Below are 25149 nucleotides of genomic sequence, written 5' to 3'. Positions count from 1 at the left end.
GGCCGCCCACTCTGGGAGGTGAGGAGTGCCTCTGCCCGGCCGCCCCGTCTGGGAGGTGAGGAGCGCCTCTGCCTGGCCGCCACCCCGTCTGGGAGGAAGTGAGGAGCACCTCTGCCCGGCCGCCCACTCTGGGAGATGAGGAGTGCCTCTGCCTGGCCACTCCGTCTGGGAGATGAGGAGCACCTCTGCCCGGCCGCCCCGTCTGGGAGGGGAGGAGTGCCTCTGCCCGGCTGCCACCCCGTCTGGGAGGAAGTGAGGAGCACCTCTGCCCGGCCGCCCCCTCTGGGAAGTGAGGAGCGCCTCTGCCTGGCCGCCACCCCGTCTGGGAGGAAGTGAGGAGCGCCTCTGCCTGGCTGCCCCATCTGGGAAGGGAGGAGCACCTCTGCCCGGCCGCCACACCGTCTGGGAAGTGAGGAGCGCCTCTGCCTGGTCGCCCCGTCTAGGAGGTGAGGAGCGCCTCTGCCCGGCCGCCCAGTCTGGGAAGTGAGGAGCGCCTCTGCCCGGCCGCCCTGTCTGGGAGGTGAGGAGCGCCTCTGCCTGGCCGCCACCCCATCTGGAAGGAAGTGAGGAGCGTCTCTGCCCGGCCGCCCCGTCTGGGAAGTGAGGAGCGCCTCTGCCCGGCCGCCCCCTCTGGGAAGTGAGGAGCGCCTCTGCTCGGCCGCCCCCTCTGGGAAGTGAGGAGCGCCTCTGCTCGGCCGCCCCGTCGGGGAAGTGAGGAGCGCCTCTGCCCGGCCGCCCCGTCTGGGAGGTGAGGAGCGCCTCTGCCCGGCTGCCACCCGGTCTGGGAGGAAGTGAGGAGCGCCTCTGCCCGGGCGGCCCCGTCTGGGAAGCGAGGAGCGCCTCTGCCCGGGCGGCCCCGTCGGGGAAGTGAGGAGCGCCTCTGCCCGGCCGCCCCGTCTGGGAGGAGAGGAGCGCCTCTGCCCAGGCGGCCCCGTCTGGGAAGCGAGGGGCGCCTCTGCCCAGCCGCCCTGTCTGGGAGGTGAGGAGTGCCTCTGCCCGGCTGCCCTGTCTGGGAGGTGTACCCAACAGCTCCGAAGAGACAGCGACCATCGGGAGCGGGCCATGAGGACGATGGCGGCTTTGTTGAAGAGAAGGGGAGGAAGTGTGGGGAAAGGAAGGAGAGATCAGATTGTTGCTGTGTCTGTGTAGAAAGGGGTGGGCATAGGAGACTCCATTTTGTTCTGACTAGGAGAAATTCTTCTGCCTTGGGATGCTGTTGATCTATGGCCTTTCCCCCAGCCCCCTGCTTTCTGAAACATGTGCTGTGTCAACTCAGGGTTGAATGGATTAAGGGTGGTGCAAGATGTGCTTTGTTAAACAGATGCTTGAAGGCAGCATGCTCTTTAAGAGTCATCACCACTCCCTAATCTCAAGTACTCAGGGGCACAAACACTGCAGAAGGCCGCAGGGTCCTCTGCCTAGGAAAACCAGAGACCTTTGTTCATGTGTTTATCTCCTGACCTTCTCTCCACTATTATCCTATGACCCTGCCATATCCCCCTCTCCGAGAAACACCCAAGAATGATCAATAAATACTTCAGAAATTAAAAAAAAAAAAAAAAAAAAAAAAAAAAAAAAGAAAAACATAATTTTCTGACCAATAGGATGTATGGGATCAGAGAATGACCAGGCTATAGAAGAACTGTTTTTTGTCCTGAGCATAGGGGAAGGATGAAGTTGCACCAACTAAGGTGGAATTAAGCTGCAGATGGGGAAAAATCTGGATTTTGGTTCAGAGCCCTGGGGTCTTCCTTGAAAGAAGAACCTTGTTTCGGTTTCTGCATCTCTCTGAGTCCTTTTGGAGGTTGAGGATGCTGAGGTCTTGGTGCTTGGCCCCCTCTAGCCCTGAGTACTTCCCCTCCTGCAGGGCAACCTGGCCCAGTACCCAGGTCCCAGCTCCAGCGACCATTTCCCCCTACTTTGCTCCTAGCAAAGGCCTGCAGGCCCAGCGGTTCCTGCAGAACCGCTGTCTCCCTCTTTTGGATAAAGCAGAGAGGAAATGACCTGTGTGGAGGGAATCAGGGGCTGCATCTGCACGGAGGAGCTGAGGCAAGCAGGGCAGTTGCGGTCTGTCAATGTAAAGGACATTTGCCATCCAGGAGGTTGGGCTGTTATTATTAATTTTTAAAGTTGTCAATACAAACTTCAGGGAAATTTGTCTTCTTACTTGTAGGAACCTCACAAGACCTCCCATCTTATATTCCAGGGAGAATTGCTGCGTATTACACGAACAGATATGTGAGACTGCCATTCTGACCTGCAGGCCTCGATGCCCTGTGCAGGGGCACCAGGGCACTGGCAAAGCCCTTTCCATACAAAGAGCAAGCGTGTTATGTCTACAACCCAACGGCACCAGTTCCAAGTACAATTTCTACTTGGTTCTATGAGCTGAGTACATGTTCCCCCCAGCACAGAAATCCTACAAACTCCCATGAATGCTATAGGGAAAAGCAGGGGCTAGCCAGGTGTGATGGATCATACCTGTAATCCCAGCAGTTTAGAAGGCCAAGGCAGGGTGGATCACTTGAGTCCAGGAATTGGAGACCAACCTGGGCAACATGGCGAAACTTCAACTCTTAAAAGAACAAAACAACAACAACAACAACAACAAAACAAGAACAGAAATTAGCTGGCTGCGATGGCTCGTGCATGTGCTACTCCAGAGGCTGAGGTGGGAGGATCGCTTGAACCAAGATCCCACCAGATACAGTGAGACTCTGTCTCAGGGAAAAATACAAACAAAAAAAAAGAGGCTCTGTAAGAGGTGACTCCGGGGACAATGGAAAAACACTAAGGTTTTCAAGTGGTGTTAAAAGCCAGTAGGCCTTGGGGACCATTGAGCAATCTACAAAGCAGAGAAGCCTAGATCCCTGAGCTCTGCCCGCCAAGTACCACCACAGCTAACATGACAGACCTCCCCCACAGAGACTGAAATTTGCCTCCTGAGGAAACAAGTGACTACAGACATCTGTCCCAGGACAGTAAACAAGAAAATAAGGTCTCACAAAAACAAAACCAGCTGACCACACCATACAATCAGAGACCAAGCCTGCAACTATAGGTGAAAAAAAAAATGCTGTCTATTATTCATATCATGAAAGACCAGGGGAAAGCACGAACGCAGTCCCCTACTACTGTTGCCGGAATCAGGAGAACAAAGAGACCAATGGGTGGAACAGAAGGATTTTATTGAGTGCACTCAGGCCTAGCGTGAGCCCCGAAGAAAGACAGGGCTTGACTTTTATACACACTTCTGAAAGGGGGTTGGCTAGTTTGAACGGTGCAGCAGGAATCTGATGGTGCGAAACTCGCGGGGCAGGCAAGAGGGCTTACAGAAGCAGAAAGAAGGCAGTTAATCAAACTGTGACAGGTCTTGCAACGCAAGCATAGCTGGTAACCTTGCAGCTGCACTGAAGGGAAATCAGGAACTTTACAAAACTTGAATAATGAGAAGTGGCAAGGGGGAAAGAGGAGGCGGTAAAGGCATTTGTTGTTTTTCCTCTTATACTTGCTGGGGGCAGACCGTGTTGACAAAGTCGCTGGAAAGCACTGTCAGGGATGTAGCTTTATCAGATAGTATTGTCAAGGATCTGCTAGGCTCCATCCACTGCAGGCCTTGGGGGTCCGCCAGGTACAGGAAAACTTGTCTTTTCATTGTAACTTCTGCTTCATTGCTACAAATTATGCAGCTGAGCTTCCCACGTTAGAGGAAATGACAGAACAGCATACTTGGAATGAAATAGGTGAGAGTCACGTTTAGAATAAGCCACTTTAGTAACCATAGCATTTGCCCTGCTAAGTAAGTAAGATCCCACATATCTCCGCCCCGCCACAGCTGCATACCCCTCATCCTTTAAACGCACAGTCACTTGCCCCGAGCACCACTCCAGCCAATCCCCAACCACCCCGAGCCCTCCTAGCCCTAACACACAGCTGGGACTCTCATGTCCAGCCAGCGGTCCTGGACTTGCTCCTACAGCGCGGGAAATCCTTCGTGGCGAAGCAGCAGCCCCTGCGCTGCCTCATCTACATAGAAACGCCTTATCGGTGATGTCACCGACAGTGCCTTTCCCAGTCTCCTTCTGCTCTTCCGCCCCACCCTCCGCCTCTCAGCCTACCAACCCGCTGCGGGAGCCGGCGGAGGAAGTGACGTCTGCTGTTCCACCTCTCCCTCCCGCCCTTGTCCTTTCCGGAGGTGCGCCCAGACCCCGCATCTAGTATCCCCCAAAGAAGCGACTACTTAACCTGTGTCCTGCGGAGGACCCTTCTGGCGGCCAGCTGGAAGCTGTGCGCGGGTCTTCAAATAGTGGCTTTTAATTCGCAGACTAAAACGTTTAGGATTACAAAGAAAACCGTTTCCTTTCAAAGCTGTTTATCTTTGTGAAGTAGCATTTTGCTTAAAATTGGAAGCCTTTCAATATCAGAGAGAAATCATATCTATGAAACTAGAGAGGCTGCTCAGATGACTGCAAACCAGCCATCCTTGCTGGTTTTACCAGTAGTAGTGTTATAAAGAAAGTTGTCCAATTTCATGAGTCTTGTAGGTTTGTTTTTTTGTTTTTCAAATACAGTATTGTACAAAAAGGAAGCAGAATGTGGTTGCCGTCTCAATGTAATGCCTCTCTGGGCCTGAGAATTTGGAAAGGCTCACACTCCTCATAGAAGTTCTCTTCTTTCCTCCTTCTCCCTTTAGATAAAAAGTCTTTTTTTTTTTTTTTTTTTTTTTTGAGACGGAGTCTCGCTCTGTCGCCCAGGCTGGAGTGCAGTGGCGCAATCTCGGCTCACTGCAAGCTCTGCCTCCCGGGTTCACGCCATTCTCCTGCCTCAGCTTCCCGAGTAGCTGGGACTACAGGCGCCCGCCACCACACCCGGCTAATTTTTTGTATTTTTAGTAGAGGCGGGGTTTCACTGTGTTAGCCAGGATGCTCTCGATCTCCTGACCTTGTGATCCGCCCGCCTCTGCCTCCCAAAGTGCTGGGATTACAGGTGTGAGCCACTGCGCCCGGCCAGATAAAAAGTCTTTCTTGAAAGCATTGTCGATCAAAAGCTGTATCCCTCCTTGCCAGAAAGGCTCATTCCCAGATAGTCCTGTCCCACACTGGGGGCAGGGGAGGAAAGGAGCCTTCTCACTGAGGAACTTTTAACAGTACCCAGAAGCTGAATTGGCATTACAGAATGGGGGTGGGGGTGGGGGGGGAAGACAGAGAGATCTCGGCCAATTCTATAGTTGCTGTCACTTGTTGAATCATCTCTAGTCTTCGGAGTACCATGAATTTAGTTTCTCAAAAGAAGTAAAACAATGAGAAATACATAACATTAATAATTTGACTAGTGGAGATATAATGCACACAAGAATGATAATCACAAAGAGAATCTATATCCTGAAACAGTAAGGGAACCTATTCCATTAGGCAGCCAACTGAAAACATCAGGGAAAACATCAAATCCCATTTCTTCTTTAGTGATTTCTTGTAGCCAAGTGGCTTCTTTTCTAATTTTTTTTCTAGAGAAGGTTCTACTGCATGGGAAATATTTATGTATACGCAACAAAAGGTATTTGCCACCACACATACATCTCCCTGCTCAGCTAAATATATCATCTAAAGTGATGTGATTATCTAGTACAACCTTAGCCAGTGAATAAATAGCTTTTTATTGAGCTGCAAAAGAGGCCGCAGTTTCGTCAGCAATGTTTTTCTTTCTTTTTTCTTTTTCTTTCAGAGACAGTGTCTGTCTCTGTGGCCCAGGCTGGAGAGCAGTGGCGCCATCATAGCTCACTGCAGCCTCCAACTCCTGGGCTTAAGTGATCCTCCTGCCTCAGCCCCCGAGTCACTGGGATTACAGGCCAGAGCCACCATCCCTGGTTTTCATCAGCAGTGTTTCCTGAGGTTACAGAAAGATTTTTAATCCTGGGAAGAAACACTCCCTTGAAGCAAAAGTGTTCTCCCCCCAAAAATGCAAGGAGCTATCTTCTTGATAGCCAGGCAGATAATTCTCAGGTTTTGCCCCCACTGAATCACTATCCAAAATAGAGCAGTGGTCATGCCTAGTGAAAAGTTTGAGGGAACTCGCCCAAAGTTGGGTTTCTTCAGATATATGTGTATATATATGTATACATATATATACATATATACACATATATATACATATATATACACATATATACATATATACATATATATACACACACACATATATATATATATATATATATATATCTCCAAATATCTTAAAGACACTGCCCTTCATCATTCCATGCCATTAGACATTTATACGACCATGCATGGGGATCTCCTCCACACAAAAATAAATGCTGGTGCAGAACAGGTAAGTGTACTGTAAATTGAGTACATCAGCTTTTGGGCATTTTAAACCATGGGTCAGACATGTTAGAGCAAGAGGGCAGGTTGATAGCAAGAGGGAGTGTTTTTCTTTCAATTTTCCAATAGCAAAGTGATGTTTGCCACTGTCATTTCAGAGTGAGGTGACAAATTGTTGTTGTTGTTTGGTTTTGTGGGGTTTTCTGTTTGTTTGTTTTTGAGACAAGGTCTCACTGTCCCCCAGGCTGGAGTGCAGTGGCATGATCAGGGTTACTTCTGCCTTGACCTCATGAATTCAAGCAAACCTCCTTACTAATCCTCCGGAGTAGCTGGGACTACAGGCACGTGACACCACACCCTGGGGTGTGAACTGGGATTTGATGTTTTCAGTTGGCTCCCTAATGGAATAGGTTCCCTTGCTATTCTGGAATACAGATTGTCTTCATGCTTACCATTCTCGTGTGCATTATATTTCTACTAACCTGCTATTTTTTTTTTCTTTTTTCTTTTCTTTTTCTTTCTTTCTTTTTTTTTTTTTTTTGAGACAGAGCCTCACTCTGTTGCCCAGGCTGTATTGCATGCAGTGGCAGGATCTCAGCTCACTGCAACTTCTGCCTCCTGGGTTCAAGCGATTCTCCTGCCTCAGCCTCCTGAGTAGTTGGGATTACAGACATACTGACATATACCACCACGCTGGGCAATTTTTTTTTTTTTTTTTTTTTTGTATTTTTAGTACGGACGGGGTTTCGCAATGTTGGTCAGGCTGGTCTCGAATTCCTGACCTCAGTTGATCAGAAGTAGGTGAGGTCAGAAAGCGCACCCTGGGAGAGGCTGGCAAAATGCCGAGAACCGCCATCGCTAGGCCTGGGGTTTTCTTCTGTACTGAAATACTACTATTCATGTAGTGCAGGGACAAAACCAATTAGATACTTCTGGGAGTTAAAAAGAGATGAATTTACAGTGCCATTTGAGAAGGGGTATTAAGGAATTTGCCAGGGTACTGACGCATGTCAGGTGCAAACCGCAGGTTGAGAGAGAGCTGAGTATTTTCTGTCCATGAAGGCGATAAGCGGGGGCTTGAAGAAAGAGGGACGTGGGAGGACACTGGCGCCAGAAATAGGAAAGGGCTGCTTGGGAGTGGGAAGGATGGGTCGGGGTGCTATCTAGAAAGTTGCCTGACAGTGGATGTAGGATGTAGAAGCGAGACATCAAACAAGAAGCTGTCGCTTAAATAAAGTCTGAAGAAAGACTAGATATGTAAACGGCAGGAGATAGTAGGGTAACTGGACCCGTCTCCTCATAAAAGTTCCCGCCTTATATTTCAGGGAGGATCGCAGCGCATTTCGGCCAAGACAGGTGAGACTGCGGTTCTGACCTGCGGGCCTGGATGAATTGCGTTAGGGCACCTGGGCTCCGGGAGAGCCGTTCCACTCCACAAAGTAAGCGTGTTATGTCTGCAAACGAACGGGGACACTAAGAGCCCCAAAGGCTCTGCTTTCATCCCAAAGAACAGCCCCCGTCTGCGTAGTTTGTACCTGGCTCTATGAGGTGAGAACACATTCCCCGCTAGCATAGAAATCCTACAAATACTCCTGACGGGGCTGCGGTTAGAAGGAGACGCTGTGTAAAAGGTGACTCTGGAGGCTAGAGAAAAACACGAAAATTTCCACAGAGCGTGAGAACCCAAGAGACTGGAGGACCATGGATCAATTTCTGCAATAAGCGGCCTTATGGGCAAAAGGAAGAGCTATGCAGTCTTCGCGCTAGTCAGCTTGTGATAAACAGGCTCACAATGGCTGACACTTCTTACTTCTCCAGCGAGAAGGACGGCGACATGCCACTTCCTATTTTCCCGCCTCCTGACTGCAACAGTAACGTTTAAGGGCACCACCAGAGACACAAACCAACAGAAAGGAAGAGCACCACTGAACGTACACTCTACTCTTTAAGCCACGAAAGAGATCAGGGGAAAGCGCGAACGCAGTCCCCCACTACCACAAATTATGCAGTCGAGTTTCCCACATTTGGGGAAATCGCAGGGGTCAGCACATCCGGAGTGCAATGGATAAGCCTCGCCCTGGGAAAACCACCTTCGTGATCATGGTATCTCCCCTGCCAGGTAAGTATGAGTTCCCGCACCTCCGCCCCGCCACAGCCTCACACGCCTCCCCCTTTACACGCACGGTCCCTTGCCCCGCGCACCCCCGAGCCCTCCTAGCCCTGACACACAGCTGGGACTCTCAGGTCCCACCAGCGGTCCTGAATCGGCTCCCACGGCACGGGAACTCCTTCGTGGGGAAGCAGCATGTGGCGAAGCAGCAGCCTCTGCACTGCCTGATCTACATAGAAGTCGCCCTATCCGTGATGTCACCGACAGTGCCTTTCCCAGTCCCCGTCTGCTCTTCCGTCCCACCCTCCGCCAACTCAGCCGACCAACCCACTGCCGAGCCAGCCAGGGGAAGTGACGCCTGCCTCTCTCTTTTTTCCCTCCCACTTCCCTCATCTGTTCTCTCCCAAAGAAGCTGGTCCTTAGCCTCTATTGCGGAGCAACCTTTCGACGACCGGCTGGAGCCTGGGCACCCTTCTTCAAATAATGGCTTTTAATTCGCAGACTAGAACGTTTAGGATTTCAAAAGAAACTGGTTTTTTTCACGTCCTTATCCTTGTGATGAAGCATTCTGCTTACATATATTTATGTAATGTTGGGTTTCTTCAGGTATATATATATACATATATATCCAAATATCCTAAAAGACACTGCCGTTCATGATTCCATGCCATTAGACATTTATAGGACCATGCATGGGGATCTCCTCCACACAAAAATAAATGCTGGTGCAGAACAGGTAAGTGAAATTGAGTACATCAGCTTTTGGGCATTTTAAACCATGGGTCAGACATGTTAGAGCAAGAGGGCAGGTTGACAGCAAGAGGGAGTGTTTTTCTTTCAATTTTCCAATAGCAAAGTGATGTTTGCCACTGTCATTTCAGAGTGAGGCGACAATTTGTTGCCGTTGTCTGGTTTTGTGGGGTTTTTTGTTTGTTTTTTAGTTTGTTTTTTGAGACAAGGTCTCACTGTCCCCCAGGCTGGAGTGCAGTGGCATGATCAGGGTTACTTCTGCCTTGTCCTCATGAATTCAAGCAAACCTCCTTACTAATCCTCCCGAGTAGCTGGGACTACAGGCATGTGACACCACACCCTGGGGTGTGAACTGGGATTTGATATTTTCAGTTGGCTCCCTAATAGAATAGGTTCCCTTGCTATTCTGGAATACAGATTGTCTTCGTGATTATCATTCTGGTGTGCATTATATTTCTACTACCCTGCTAATTTTTTTCTTTTTGAGACGGAGTCTCCTCTGTCGCCCAGGCTGTATTGCATGCAGTGGCAGGATCTCAGCTCACTGTAGCCTCCACCTCCTGGGTTCAAACGATTCTTTTGCTTCAGCCTCCTGAGTAGCCACCTGGCTAATTTTTGTATTTTTAGTAGAGTTAGGGTTTCACCAGGTTGGCAGGCTGCTCTCGAACTCCTGACCTCAAGGGATCCACCCGCTTCAGCCTCCCAAAGTGCTGGGATTACAGGCATGAGCTACCACGCCTGGCTCTCAAACCATTTTAAGTAAGCAAAGACAGATTTGTCTGGCTTTTTAGTACATTGCTGAATTATCCTTCAATCTATATTTTTAGGAAGGACCTGGGGAATGGCAACATGCACATATTTGGCTAAAATGTGAACCTTTCATGTTCTGCTTCCGTCTCTTTTTGAAAATCCTTCCAATTTGCCTTTGGCAACCAGTTAGTGGCCTTGCCTTCTTCCCTAGAATGTGAATTAATTGATAAAGGTCAGAATATTTGGGCTCAAAGGTTTCGACAGTTAAGTCGAATTTTCTGCCAAAGCCTACAGGATCTTGGAGCCTGCTTTAGAAACAGAAGAATGAAATGTATTTAAATTTAGATCAGGGAAGTCCTTTATTTTATTTGATTTTATTTTTATTTTTATTTATTTATTAATTTATTTATTTATTTATTGAGATGAAGTCTTGCTCTGTTGCCCAGGCTGGAGTACAGTGGCGCGATCTCGGCTGTCTGCAAGTCCACCTCCCGGGTTAATGCCATTCTCCTGCCTCAGCCTCCTAGGAGTAGCTGGGACTAGAGGCGCCCACCACCAGGCCCGGCTAATTTTTTGTATTTTTAGTAGAGATGGGGTTTCACCGTGTTAGTCAGGATGGTCTCCATCCCCTGACCTTGTGATCCGCCCACCTCGGCCTCCCAAAGTGCTAGAGTTACAGGCATGAGCCACCGCGCCCGGCTATAGTATTCTTAATTCACATTTTGGTGAAGCGGTGTACACAATGGTAGGCTCCCCTCCTCCTGTGGGTTTGGGTTTTACCTTGAAAGGGGCTGTCAGAACAGAAGTTTCAGGGAAGGAGCCAGAGCCCTGGGGACTTTCCTCAGGTGATGCTGATGGAAGAAGAGGCAAGGCAGGACAGGAAGGCTCCGATAAGAAAGACTATGCAGGTGCAGGGTCAGGAGGAGAAGGAGCAGTTGGAGGCGAAAGAGACAAAGCCTCCTCACTATTTCTCAATTCAGAAAACGTGTCAGTTTACCTCCTTAAGCTTACTTCCTCAATGGAGGCAATTTTCTTAGTTCTTTTTTTTTTTTTTTTTTTTTTTTTTGAGATGGAGTCTCGCTCTATTGGCAGGCGGGAGTGCAGTGGTGTGCTCTCGGCTCACTACAACCTCCACCTGCCGGATTCAAGCAATTCTCCTGCCTCAGGCTCCCGAGAGCTGGGACTACAGGAGCCTGCCATCGCGCCCGGCTGATTTTTGTATTTTTAGTAGAGACAGGGGTTTCACTATGTTGGCCAGGATGGTCTCCATCTCTTGACCTCGTGATCCGCCCACCTCGGCCTCCCAAAGTGCTGGGATTACAGGCATGAGCCACCGCGCCCGGCGCAATTTTCTCAGTTCTTTTAGAAATTTTAGAAATTTAGAAATTTCTAGGTCTCATTGGAAGTAAGTCTCCCATTTAATTTGTCTGGTTCTAAAACCAAATTTCTGTCTTTTTGTTTTGTTTTGTTGTTGTTGTTGTTGTTTTTCAGACAGAGACTCGCTCTGTCGCTCAGGCTGGAGTGCAGTGGCGCGATCTTGGCTCACTGCAACCTCTGCCTCCCAGGTTCAGGCAATTCTTCTGCCTCAGCCTCCTGAGTAGCTGGGATTACAGGAGCCCGCCACCATGCCCGGCTAATTTTTGTATTTTTAGTAGAGACAGGGTTTCACCATGTTGGCCAGGCTGATCTCGAACTCCTGACCTCCGGCTCCCAAAGTGATGGGATTACAGGCGTGAGCCACCGTGCCCAGCGTAACCAAGATTTTTGAACCATTCTAATTTGTCAAAAGAGTCACACTGATTTTTTAAAAAATAACGTAATGGGCCAGGTACGGTGGCTCACGCCTGTAATCCCAGCACTTTGGGAAGCAGTAGCGGGTGGATCACGAGGTCCGGAGTTCGAGACCAGCCTGACCAACATGGTGAAACCCCGTGTCTACTAAAAATACAAAAATTAGCCGGGCATGGTGATGTGTGCCTGTAATCCCAGCTACTGAGGAGGCTGAGGCTGGAGAATTGCTTGAACCCGGGAGGCAGAGGTTGCAGTGAGCCAAGATTGCACCACTGCACTCCAGACTAGGTGACAGAGTGAGACTCTGTCTCAAAGTGAATACATAAATAAACAAATAATAATGTAATGAATGTTTTCATCATTTACATATTAAATAGATGAAGGGGTGGCCTGCCCCTCCACACCTGTGGCCGTTTCTCATCGGGTGGAATGAGAGACTTGACAAAAGAAAGAGACACAGAGACAAAGTATAGAGAAAGAAAAGTGAGCCCAGGGAACCGGCGCTCAGCATACGGAGGACCCGCCCCGGCAGCAGTCTCTGAGTTCCCTTAGTATTTATTGATCATTATCGGGCGTTTCTCAGAGAGGAGGATGTGGCAGGACAATAGGGTAATAGCGGAGAGAGGGTCAGCACGAAAACATGTGAACAAATGTCTCTGCATCATAAACAAGCTAAAGAAAAAAGTGCTGTGCTTTTGACGTGCATATACATAAACATCTCAGTGCCTTAAAGAGCAGCATTGCTGCCCACATGTCCCACCTCCTGCCCTAAGGGGGTTTTCTCTTATCTCAGTAGATGGAATATACAATCGGGTTTTACACTGAGACATTCCATTGCCCAGGGACGAGCAGGAGACAGATGCCTTCCTCTTATCTCAACTGCAAAGAGGCCTTCCTCTTTTACTAATCCTCCTCGGCACAGACCCTTTACGGGTGTCAAGGGTGTCGGGCTGGGGGACGGTCAGGTCTTTCCCTTCCCACGAGGCCATATTTCAGACTATCACGTGGGGAGAAACCTTGGACAATACCTGGCTTTCCTTGGCAGAGGTCCCTGCGGCCTTCTGCAGTGTATTGTGTCTCTGGGTACTTGAGATTAGGGAGTGGTGATGATTCTTAACAAGCATGCTGCCTTCAAGCATTTGTTTAACAAAGCACACTCTGCACAGCCCTTAATCCATTTAACCTTGAGTGGACACAGCACATGTTTCAGGGAGCACAGGGTTAGGGGTAGGGTTACAGATTAACAGCATCTCAAGGCAGAATTTTTCTTAGTGCAGACCAAAATGGAGTCTCTTATGTCTCCTTCTTTCTACATAGACACAGTAACAGTCTGACCTCTCTTTCTTTTCCCCACATTTCCCCGTTTTCTTTGTGACAAAACCAGCATCGTCATCATGGCTCATTCTCCATGGCTGCTGTCTCTTCAGAGCTGCTGGGTACACCTGCAGACTAACAACAGACAGAACAGGCACACAAGGATTAATATGAAATTTATAATGGTAGTACTTCCCATGGTCTTAACCCAAGCGACAGGGTTAAGAATTGCGAGGCCATCAGTAACTCCTGCGATTGCCTCAGTTCCTGGTACCAAATTTAAATGGGCTTTTGATGCTTTGAAAATTTGGTCTTTTAATTTGGAAATGTCTAAAGGGAGATTATCTTCTCTTCCCTGTAGGTGGCATCTAACCATGTCCCAGTGATGCTCAGACTCATTATAAACTTGGGGTGTAATACAAAAATCTGACGTATTCCAGTCACACTGTAACTGGAAACGATGTTCTAAGCTCATGAGCCTATCTCCCATCCAAATGACAGTTTAATATCATTAGTTTGATTTGCCAATTTTTGATCAATACCAGATTGTGAATTCCAAAATCTTGTAGAATTTTTTTGCCAATTTTTGTTTGTTTGTTTGTTGAGAGGGAGTCTTGCTCTGTCACCCAGGCTGGAGTGCAGTGGCGCGATCTTGGCTCACTGCAAGCTCCACCTCCTGGGCTCACGCCATTCTCCTGCTTCAGCCTCCCGAGTAGCTGGGACTACAGGCCTCCGCCACCACGCCCGGCTAATTTTTTTGTATTTTTGTAGAGACGGGGTTTCACCATGTTAGCCAGGATAGTCTCGATCTCCTGACCTCATGATCCACCCGCCTCGGCCTCCCCAAGTGCTGGGATTACAGGCATGAGCCACCGCGCCCTGCCTTGCCAATCATTAACAAAGTTTACAACTTTGTAAAGGAACTGTTAGACTGGAATTTAAGTCGATAGTATAAAATGGCTTACGATCTCTTGTTTCTAAAGTTTGATTCCCAGACCAAATTCGGATGCGGTATGAGGCCACAGTAAGCCTCCATAATTCTGGATGTTCAGGACCAGAAACAGGACTTATTATTTTTGGTCTTGGGGTAGAGATTCCTTTTTCTCCCCATTCCGAAGGGTAGAAAGACTGTCATTTTTTATGCTTATGTTTGTCTAAACTTTCTGTTAAGTCACCATCGACAGCTGGACTAACCTGTGCACTGGGACACGATTGAGTTTGTCCTGTGCAACTGTGGTAGAATTGACCTCGAGGTGTCCAATCTATGATAGTTCCAAATTCATTGTTTTGTAATATCACCACACTATTGGCCACACATTCTTCCCAAAGTAAAACTTCTGTGTTTTTTGATCCTTTGGGAACTTCCTTGGGGCAAGGTTTCCCTTTAGGTCTAAATTTTAATGATCTTTGATAAGAAAAGTCTTGTAAATAATTTACCTGTGGCCTGAGTGACATTCCAATTACCAAGTGATAAGTAAATCTACTGGTGGGACTGACAGTAGGTACTCCTACCAACCACTTTTGGATTGCAGGCATTAAACATCCTGGTGCTCTCCCTAGGCAAATAGGAGGATAACGATACCCATTGGAAATGTTTATCATCCCTTCTTCCTCAGGATTTTCAGGGCAATGATCATCTGTGGGGCCACGTACCCATACACTATCATTAACATATACCTCGGTAGGACTATCCATCCGTGCGACTGGTGTTTCCATCTCCGTGGAGGCGCTTTTCTTTGCATCTCCGATGGGTTCATTGTAGAACTTCAAATGTCTAGTGGGTATCCAAACAGGAAGCTGATTTTCTCCTGGTGAAACACAAGCAAAACCTCTCCCCCACGTTACCACCTTCCCTATTTCCCATGTCTTATTTTTGTTGTCTTTCCACCACATCAGTTTTCCTTCGTGTGGGCTGTTCTTTTTACCAGGAAGATGTTGTTCTGCAGAAGCAGTAGTCTGATTTCTATAAATGTTTAAAAAATTTAAAGTATAGAGTGCTAGATTAAGTGGCATCTGAGGAGTGGTACACTCCTTACTGTCTTCCTCTTCTTTTTGTTTAACTAATTGAGTTTTGTCAGGCCTCTGAGTGCAAGCTAAGCCATCACATCCCCTGTGACCTGCACGTACACATCCAGATGGCTGGTTCCTGCCTTAACTGATGACATTCCACCACAAATGATATGAAAATGGCCTGTTCCTGCCTTAACTGATGACATTATTTTGTGAAATTCCTTCTCCTGGCTCATCCTGGCTCAAAAGCTCCCCTACTGAGCACCTTGTGACCCCCCACTCCTGCCCGCCAGAGAACAACCCCCCTTTTTCCTTTACCTACCCAAATCCTATAAAATGGCCCCACCCCATCTCCCTTCGCTGACTCTCTTTTCAGACTCAGCCCGCCTGCACCCAGGTGATTAAAAGCTTTATTGCTCACACAAAGCCTGTTTGGTGGTCTCTTCACATGGACGCACATGAAAAGTTTTGAGTGTTCTGTCAGTTCTTTCAGCTATGGCCTGTCCTTGGGAATTATAGGGAATTCCTGTTGTATGTGAAATTTTCCAATGATTTAAGAATACTTGGAAAGCTTTACTACGGTATCCTGGTCCATTGTCAGCTTTAATTTTTTCTGGAACTCCCATTACAGCAAAACAAGATAATAAATGTTTTTTAACATGGGAAGTACTTTCTCCTGTCTGGCAGTTTGCCCATATGAAATGTGAATAAGTATCAACTGTTACATGAATATATGATAATCTTCCAAATGAAGGTACATGCGTGACATCCATTTGCCATAACGCATGAAGACACAGACCTCTGGGACTAACTCCTGCCTCTTGAGTGGGCGGGTGTAGGACTTGACACTGGGTGCAATGTTGTACGATATCTTTTGCCTGAGTCCATGTGACATCAAATTTGTTTTTTAATCCTGCTGCATTTACATGAGTCAAAGCATGAAGTTCTTGTGCTTTTATGAATGCAGATGATACCAGTAAGTCAGCTTGTTCATTTGCTTTAATTAAAGGCCCTGGTAAAGTAGTGTGTGCTCGAATATGAGTAATATAAAATGGGAAATTTCTTTTTCTTACAGTTTGTTGTAATAAATTGAACAACTGGTTTAACTGATCATGCATGCTATATTTAATTAGAGCTGTCTCAACATCCCTTGTAGCCTGTACTATATACGCAGAATCTGATACAATATTGATAGGTTGATTAAAATCTTGTAACACTGTAATGACTGCAACCAACTCTGCTCTTTGAGCCGATTGACACTGAGTTTTGATTACTCGCTCTTTTGGCCCTGTGTAAGCTGCTTTTCCATTGCTGGAACCATCAGTAAATACTGTCAGAGCATTTTCTAATAAAAGTTCATGTCCGGTAATTTTAGGTAAAATCCAAGTAGTCAATTTTAAAAACTGGAAGATTTTTGTTTTTGGGTAATGATTATCAATAATTCCCACAAAATTAGCAAGAGCAATCTGCCATGCACCAGAATTGATAAAGGCTTGTCTAACTTGTTCCTTGGTTAAAGGGACAACTATTTTTTCTGGGTCATTTCCACACAGTTTTATGATTTGTAATCTTGCCTGACCAATTAATGTAGCTATTTGATCCAAGTACAATGTAAAAGTCTTAATTGTACTGTGAGGAAGGAATGACCACGCCACAAGATCAGTATTTTGAACAATGATGCCTGTTGGAGAACGTGCAGTAGCAAAAACCAGAAGTTGGAGTGGGGCTAAGGGATCTATTATTCCGTTTATTTGCACTGACTGAATTTTTTCTTCCACTAATTTAATTTCTTTTGTTGCCTCTGGGGTTAATATTCTTTTTTTTTTTTTTTTTTTTTTTTTGAGACGGAGTCTCGCTCTGTTGCCCAGGCTGGAGTGCAGTGGCACGATCTCGGCTCACTGCAACCTCTGCCTCCTAGGTTCAAGCGATTCTTCTGCCTCAGCCTCCCAAGTAGCTGGGACTACAGGCATACACCACTACGCGCTGCTAATTTTTGTATTTTTAGTAGAGACAGGGTTTCACCATATTGGCCAGGCTGGTCTTGAACTCCTGACCTCGTGATCCGCCCGTCTCGGCCTCCCAAAGTGCTGGGATTACAGGAGTGAGCCACCGCGCCTGGCCTGGGGTTAATATTCTTTTACTACTTAAGTGTGAGTCTCCTCTTAAGATAGGGAACAAATTTGACATGGCATAAGTAGGAATGCCTAGAGTTGGCTGAATCCAATTAATATCTCCTAACAATTTTTGAAAATCATTTAATGTTTTTAATGTGTCTTTTCTTATTTCTATTTTTTGTGGCTTAATTTTTCTATTTCCTATCTGCATCCCTAAATAATGAAAAGGAGTAGAGGTTTGAATCTTACCAGATGCTATTGCCAGTCCTGCGTTGGCAACCTCTGCTTGCAGAAATGTATAACATTCAATTAATGTGTCTCTCATTTCTGCAGCACATAAAATATCATCAACATAATGAATGATATAACAGTCTGAAAACTTGTCTCTAACTGGTTGAAGAGCTCGACCTACGAAAGTCTGGCAAATAGTTAGACTATTAAGCATTCCCTGAGGTAACACTTTCCACTGAAACCTTCCTGAAGCAATCCTTTTTTACCATTAAATTAATTAAATTAATTAATTAAAGGCCAGCCTTTTGGGATCATGGTCAGAGAGGGCAACCTGGGTTGGAGAGGCCCCATGGGTTGAATTATGGCATTTATGGCCCTTAGGTCAGTTAACATATGCCATTTGCCGGATTTTTGCTGAATTACAAACACAGGAGAATTCCAAGGCGAGAATGAAGACTCAATATGTCCCTTTTCTAACTGTTCATTTGCTAATAAATGTAAAGCCTCCAGTTTTTGTTTTGGTAGTGGCCACTGATTTGCCCATACCGGTTTTTCTATTTTCCAAGTTAATGGAATGGGTTTAGGAGGCTCTACAGTGGCCGCCCGTAAAAATGATACCTATTCCTTTTCTTTCTTGATTTCTTTCAGTCTCAGTTGGGACTTTAATGCCATGTTCATTTTTTCCTGGTCCCTTTCCTGGACCAGGAAGATATATTCTATCTTCGTCATGATTTTTTGACTCATGGGGCTGTATAATGGAGTGGGCATAGTGATTTCTGCACCCCATTGTTGTAATAAATCTCGACCCCACAGATTAACAGTAATTGAAGTAATTGTTGGCTGAACAGTACTTTCTTGATTGTCTGGCCCTAAACAATGTAAAATCATGTACTTTGATACACTTCTGAGGCTGTGCCTACGCCAACAAGTCCTGTAACAGCCTTTTGGTTAGCCAATTTTTTGGCCACTGATTTAAAGCAATGATAGAGACATCTGCTCCAGTGTCTACTAACCCTTTGAACTGTTTTCCTTGAATAATGGCCTTACACACAGGTCTGCTCTCTGAGACCCGACTTGCCCAATATGCAGCCTTTCCTGTCAGATCAGTGCTTCCAAACCCTCCTGTTCTTTTTATCTCACTGTTTCCAACCTTAATATAAGGCAGGAGTAATAATTGAGCAATTCTGTCTCCTGGACTGGCACTCCAAGGAATTGGAGAGCTAATAACCAATTGAATTCCACCTTTATAGTCTGAATCAACCACACCAGTATGAATTTGAACTCCCTTTAGATTTAGGCTTGATCTTCCTAAGATTAGTCCTACAGTCCCCTCAGGCAGTGGGCCACATACCCCTGTGGGGATTTTTTGTGGGGGCACCCCGGAAGCAGAGAGACTGCTTGTATAGTACATAAATCTACTGCTGCACTGCCACTTGTGGTGGGGGACAATTGTTGTATTGTGGTAACTGGCTCATTCCCTGAGGCACTTGGGACAGTGGGGATTGTTGTCCCTGAAAACCCTGAGGAACAAAGGGCTGAATTGGGAATGCCCCAGTTTGTTGTGGGGCCTGAGGCTGGCCCCTCTGCTTGTGTCCTGACAATGGTTGCCCATTTCTATCAAATTTAGGATGACATTGACTAGCCCAATGTTTTCCTTTTTTACATCTTGGACATAAGTCAGGTGGCTCTTTACCTGTTGTCGTAGCAGCTTGAATAGTTATATTCTGTTTATTTGAGACTGGGGATTTCTTTTTTAGATGACCAATTTGACCACAATTATAACATTTCCCTCCAAATGTTCTAACTTGTCCTCCTAAAGCAACTCCCGTTATTGCTTGAGCCATAAGCATAGCTTTATGCATAGCTCCTCTAATTCCATCACAGGTTTTTACATACTCTGAGATTACATCTGATCCTGTGGGAAACTTTCCTTTTAATGGCTTAATGGCTGATTGACACTCAGGATTGGCGTTTTCGTATGCCATCAACTCCACTATGACCTTTAGGGCATTCTCATCAGCAATTGACTTATGAGCAACATCTTGGAGCCTTGCCACAAAATCAGGGTAGGGCTCTTTAGAGCCTTGTCTGATTGTATTGAATGGGGGGCAGGCGGTTCCTGGGTCTTGGATTTTTTCCCAGGCCCTAAGGCAGATAGCTCTAACTTGCTCAATGGCCTCATTTTGCATTAATGCTTGTTGACTAGTAGTGCTCCAATTTTGACCTGTTCCTAATAGTTGATCTGCATCTATGTTAACTGGAGGATTGGCAGCCCTATTTCTTCGGACCTGTTCTTGTGCCCCATCAATCTACCGAGTCTTAAATTGTAAAAATTGAGAGGGTGAGAGAGACGATTTGGCCAGAATCTCCCAATCATAAGGGATGAGTCTATGTCCATGAGCAATGGAATCTAATAATGTCCTCATATAAAGGGAGTTGGGTCCATACTGTTTTACCCACTCTTTCATATCTTTTAGCATTTTTATCAAAAAGGACTCATATGTGGCCTCAGCTATCGGAGGCTCTCCCTCTTGGGCCCCTTCTCCAGGTGGTATCGGTTCTAATATTACTGGGAATTGCCGCGCCTCAATATCTCCTTGCTTTCTTGCCTTATCAATAATTTTATGTAATGTACTACCCTGTCCACTAGGTGGTGATGTAGGCTTAAGTCTCATAGTGGGCGGCTGAGGGTATGGCGCCCTGCCCTGTGGTGCTGGGAACATTCCTGGCTGTCCATACTGACTTTCTGGGGGTGGCCGATACTGAAGTTTGGCTGGCAGCCAGTATTGATAGGCTACTGGTGGTTGGGTCTTATTTTCTACCGGCTGATATTGTGGATACTGTATGTGGATTGGCATTGCCGTGACAGAGACTCTATCTTTCTCTATTTGATATTCTCCTGGGGTTTGTACTTGTCTAGCCCGCATTTGAGGTTGTAATGTTACAGGCATCTGAACTGCTGGAAGAGGAGTTGGCCCTCGTGGTTTAGACTCTGATGGCCCCACTGATTCTGGACCTTTTTCTTCTAATTTTAACGTTTCAGGATATACCACCCCCTGTAATTGATTATAGTCAACATTTTGCGTTGACTGAGCCATATGAGCCGGCTCTGCTACATATTCACAATGTAAACTTTCCATTCCTTTCCAGGATTTTATCCCTGCCTCTTCTTTACAATCTATTCCACAGCTTTCGGGGGCATCAGAAACTGCAACCCTGTCTTCTTCTGTTTGAAACAGTTCTAAAATTACTTTAATAATGGCCCAATCATTCCATACTGTAAGTGGGATGATTTTACCCTCCCTACTTGCTTGTTTTAATTCTTTGCCAATGTTTTTCCAATCTTTTAGATCTAAAGTTCCCTGTTCTGGAAACCATGGGCAAAATTGTTCTATTGTTCGAAATAGCGTGATTAGATTTTTTGTAGAGACTCTAACTCCCCCTCTTTTTAAAAGAATTTTAATAAAGCTAAGATAAGAGGCATATTTACTTTTAGTTTGCCCCATTGTTACCCTAGGTTCTTTGAGCGCGCAAGCTTACCGCAAGACTGACTGCAGATGTACTCGGGATCTCCTGTCAACTTGTCCTCAATGACCATGCTTGAACGTACCTTCACCCTAGAGAAGAGCACCCACGTTGGGCACCAGATGAAGGGGTGGCCTGCCCCTCCACACTTGTGGGCATTTCTCATCGGGTGGAATGAGAGACTTGAGAAAAGAAAGAGACACAGAGACAAAGTATAGAGAAAGAAAAGTGGGCCCAGGGAACCGGCGCTCAGCATATGGAGGACCTGTCCCGGCACCAGTCTCTGAGTTCCCTTAGTATTTATTGATCATTATCGGGCATTTCTCGGAGAGGGGGATGTGGCAGGACAATGGGGTAATTGTGGAGAGAGGATCAGCAGAAAAACATGTGAACAAATGTCTCTGCATCATAAACAAGCTAAAGAAAAAAGTGCTGTGCTTTTGATGTGCATATATATAAACATCTCAATGCCTTAAAGAGCAGTATTGCTGCCCACATGTCCCACCTCCAGCCCTAAGGCGGTTTCCTCTTATCTCAGTAGATGGAATATACAATCGGGTTTTACACTGAGACATTCCATTGCCCAGGGACGAGCAGGAGACAGATGCCTTCCTCTTATCTCAACTGCAAAGAGGCCTTCCTCTTTTACTAATCCTCCTCGGCACAGACCCTTTACGGGTGTCAAGGGTGTCGGGCTGGGGGGCGGTCAGGTCTTTCCCTTCCCATGAGGCCATATTTCAGACTATCACGTGGGGAGAAACCTTGGACAATACCTGGCTTTCCTTGGCAGAGGTCCCTGCGGCCTTCCGCCGTGTATTGTGTCTCTGGGTACTTGAGATTAGGGAGTGGTGATGACTCTTAACAAGCATGCTGCCTTCAAGCATTTGTCTAACACAGCACACTCTGCACAGCCCTTAATCCATTTAACCTTGAGTGGACACAGCACATGTTTCAGGGAGCACATGGTTGGGGGTAGGGTTACGGATTAACAGCATCTCAAGGCAGAAGAATTTTTCTTAGTACAGACCAAAATGGAGTCTCTTATGTCTCCTTCTTTCTACATAGACACAGTAAGAGTCTGATCTCTCTTTCTTTTCCCCACAATACTTATATGATTTAAATTGTTCAAAAGCATCAAAGATTCCTCTCTGCTGTCAACTTCATTCCATTTATTTTATTGTACCAAACTATCAAGACCATTAATTTAATCTACTGCTAAATCTATTATTTGTTCATGTTAGAAATTCAACAAGAAAATTTTTCCCTAATGAAACCTCACATTTCAAGCATAAGTAGGCTGGGCGAGGTGACTCATACCTGTAATCCCAGCACTTTGGGAGGCCAAGACAGGCGCATCACTTGAGGTCAAGAGCTTGAGACCAGCCTGGCAAACATGGTGAAACCCCATCTCTACTAAAAATATAAAAATTAGCTGTGTGTGGTGGTGTGCGCCTGTAATCCCAGCTACTCTGGAGGCTGAGGCAGGGAAATAGCTTCAACCTGGGAGGTGGAGCTTGCAGTGAGCTGAGATTGCACCACTTCAGTCTAGCCTGGGCTACAGAGCAAGACTCTGTCTCAAAAATAAATAAATAAGCATAAGTAGTAAAAAAATAAAATAAGATAAAAAATAAGGCACAGGGTCTTGCTCTGTTATCCAGGCTTGAGTGCAGCGGGTCTATCATAGCTGACCAACGTGGAACTTCTGGGCTCAGGCAATCCTCCTGGCTCAGCTTGCCTTCTATTTTTTTAGAGATGGGGTCTTGCCCTGTTGCCCAGGCTGGTCTCCAACTGCTGACCTAAAGCAATCCTTCTGCCTCAGCCTGCTGAGTTGCTGGGAGTACAGGTGCAAGACATGCAGCCTAGTATTGCAGTAAAACAATTTTCAACAAATTCTTAATTTTCTTTCTTTTTCTTTTTCTTTTCTTTTCTTTCTTTTTTTTTTTTTTGAGTTGGGAGTCTCACTCTGTCACCCAGGCTGGAGGGCAGTGGCGCAATCATAGTTCACTGCAGCCTGCCTCAGTCTCCCAAGTAGCTGAGATTAAGTCATGCATTATCATGCCTGGCCAACTTAAAAAAATTAGCTAATACTTAAAAATTTGTAGAGACAGGGGTTTCACTATGTTGCCAGGCTGGTATCAAACTCCTAACCTCAATTGATCCTCCCTCCTCAGCCTCCTAAAGTGCTGGGATTGCAGATATGAGCCACCATACCTGGCTTAATTTTCTTATTTTAATTTTATATAAGTGATTATTATTGTTCCTAAGATAATTGGGGCAGTGACTCCTTTAAAATTTTAGACACCTAATTTGTCTATTCACTTCACTGAAAGAGTATGCCAGTTTGTTTCATGAGAAAATATCCTATATTAATAAAGCAGGAAAATTCCTTCCACCAAACTAGGGGGCATTCTAAAGAAACGAATTGTGCTAAGTAACATCACTTAAGGTGAAAACAGAGACAAGGGTATCTATTAACAATGTTTATCAGTGAAGGAAATAAACTGAAAATATTAACATCATTAGATCCTCGGAGGGCCTTCATTGCTGAAAATCTGAGTAACATTGTGATACCATTTTGAGTCCGGCAGGACATTCTCTTTCCAGGCATATAACAGTGGGTGAATAATTTCTTTTCATTCATTTTCATTGAGGGCTGAACTTCCTTAATGTTCTGGAGATTATTAAATTTGATTTGTATAGTTGTGAAAAGTGCTCATATTGCTGATTCCATCGCTTGTATGTGATCATATAAATCTTTTCTCTCCTTTCTGTAGTGTGGTTTAAACTTAACTTTAAAGGACATGTATTTGAATTTTTCAGCTGGTTAGAAACCTGAATCTACCAATCAAAGAAAACTGCTCCTTACATGCTACAGATTTAGTTTTCTTCCTGTACTAAGATGTCTTTTAGATACAGTAAATTTGTTAAAGCCAAGAGCTCCTATGGAACGAAGTTGGGTGGGAGGGGGGACATTGAGTAGTAAGATCACTCTTGTAATAGAGATGCCACTCTTGCAGATATTGACAACTATTGGGCCCATAAAATTTTTACCAAACATTGGAAAGACAAGATATGAACAACTTATCATTGCTGCAGTCTCAAATATCAGGAAATACCATTATTCTCAGGACAATAAATAGACAATAAAAAAGACTCACAGAGCAGCTTAGCTGTCAGGTATTACCAAACAGGGACTGGATCCTTGTCAACACCACCCAACAGAGATTGTCCCCAGAAATTCACTTCATAACATCAAAACAAAAAACCCACACTGATGGCAAAAAGTAATGATGCAAAAATGAGAGAGAGAGAGAGACAGAGAGAGAGAGACAGAGAGAGAGAGAGAGAGACCTGTCCTATAGCCACACTTAGTGGGTAAAAGCCAAAGAGCTCAATTTCTGCTCATGATACTTAACGGAACAGAGGGAACGTGAGCCAATGGCTCAATGGGTTCAGATCTGCACCAAGTGCCTGTTGGATGCAGGATTCTACTGTCTCCAATAATATGTCTCAGATGGACTAGTTTTTTGGTTTTTTGTTTTGTTTTTTTATTTTTTGTTTTTGAGACAGAGTCTCGCTCTGTCGCCCAGGCTGGGGTGCAACGGCACGATCTCGGCTCACTGCAACCTCCGCCTCCCGGGTTCAAGCGATTCTCCTGCCTCAGCCTCCCAAGTAGTTGGGACCACAGACGCACACCACCACGCCCGGCTATTTGTTTTGTTTTGTTTTGTTTTGTTTTGTTTTGTATTTTTAGTAGAGACAGAGTTTCACCATGTTGGTCAGGCTGGTCTCGAACTCCTGACCTCAGTTGATCAGAAGTAGGTGAGGTCAGAAAACATACCCTGGGAGAGGCTGGCACAATGCCCAGATCCGCCATCGCTAGGCCTGGGATTTTCTTCTGTAGTATTCATGTAGTGCAGGGACAAAACCAATTAGATACTTCTGGGAGTTAAAAAGAGATTAATCTGCCGGGCGCGGTGGCTCACGCCTCTAACCCCAGCACTTTAGGAGGGTTCACGAGGTCAGGAGATCGAGACCATCCTGGCTAACACGGTGAAACCCCGTCTCTACTAAAAATACAAAAAATTAGCCGGGTGTGGTGGCGGGCGCCTGTAGTCCCAGCTACTCGTAGGAGGCTGAGGCAGGAGAATGGCGTGAACCCGGGAGACTGAGCTTGCAGAGAGCTGAGATCGCGCCACTGCACTCCAGCCTGAGCGACAGAGCGAGACTCCGT

At 46.0% G+C, this 25149-nt stretch overlaps 1 protein-coding gene, 1 long non-coding RNA gene and 1 other non-coding gene across 3 annotated transcripts in view; all 3 read right to left on the bottom strand.

Annotated features, from left to right (window-relative positions):
- The window catches only part of LOC100447686 (neuroblastoma breakpoint family member 12), a 2265351-nt gene that overhangs the window by 590384 nt on the left and 1649818 nt on the right, over positions 1–25149 (bottom strand).
- LOC112130777 (uncharacterized) lies at positions 3170–4705 on the bottom strand. Its single transcript, XR_002912982.2, has 2 exons — positions 3932–4705; positions 3170–3728 (listed from the first exon to the last, which is right to left on the bottom strand). It is a non-coding gene; the product is annotated as an uncharacterized LOC112130777 (long non-coding RNA).
- On the bottom strand, positions 8284–8447 carry LOC112131920 (U1 spliceosomal RNA). Its single transcript, XR_002913763.1, has one exon. It is a non-coding gene; the product is annotated as a U1 spliceosomal RNA (small nuclear RNA).

Source organism: Pongo abelii, chromosome 1, assembly GCF_028885655.2.
Source record: "Pongo abelii isolate AG06213 chromosome 1, NHGRI_mPonAbe1-v2.0_pri, whole genome shotgun sequence".
Classification (NCBI taxonomy): Eukaryota; Metazoa; Chordata; class Mammalia; order Primates; family Hominidae; genus Pongo; species Pongo abelii.
Note: the sequence above shows the minus strand (reverse complement) of the source record. Positions and strands in the feature narration are given on the sequence as shown.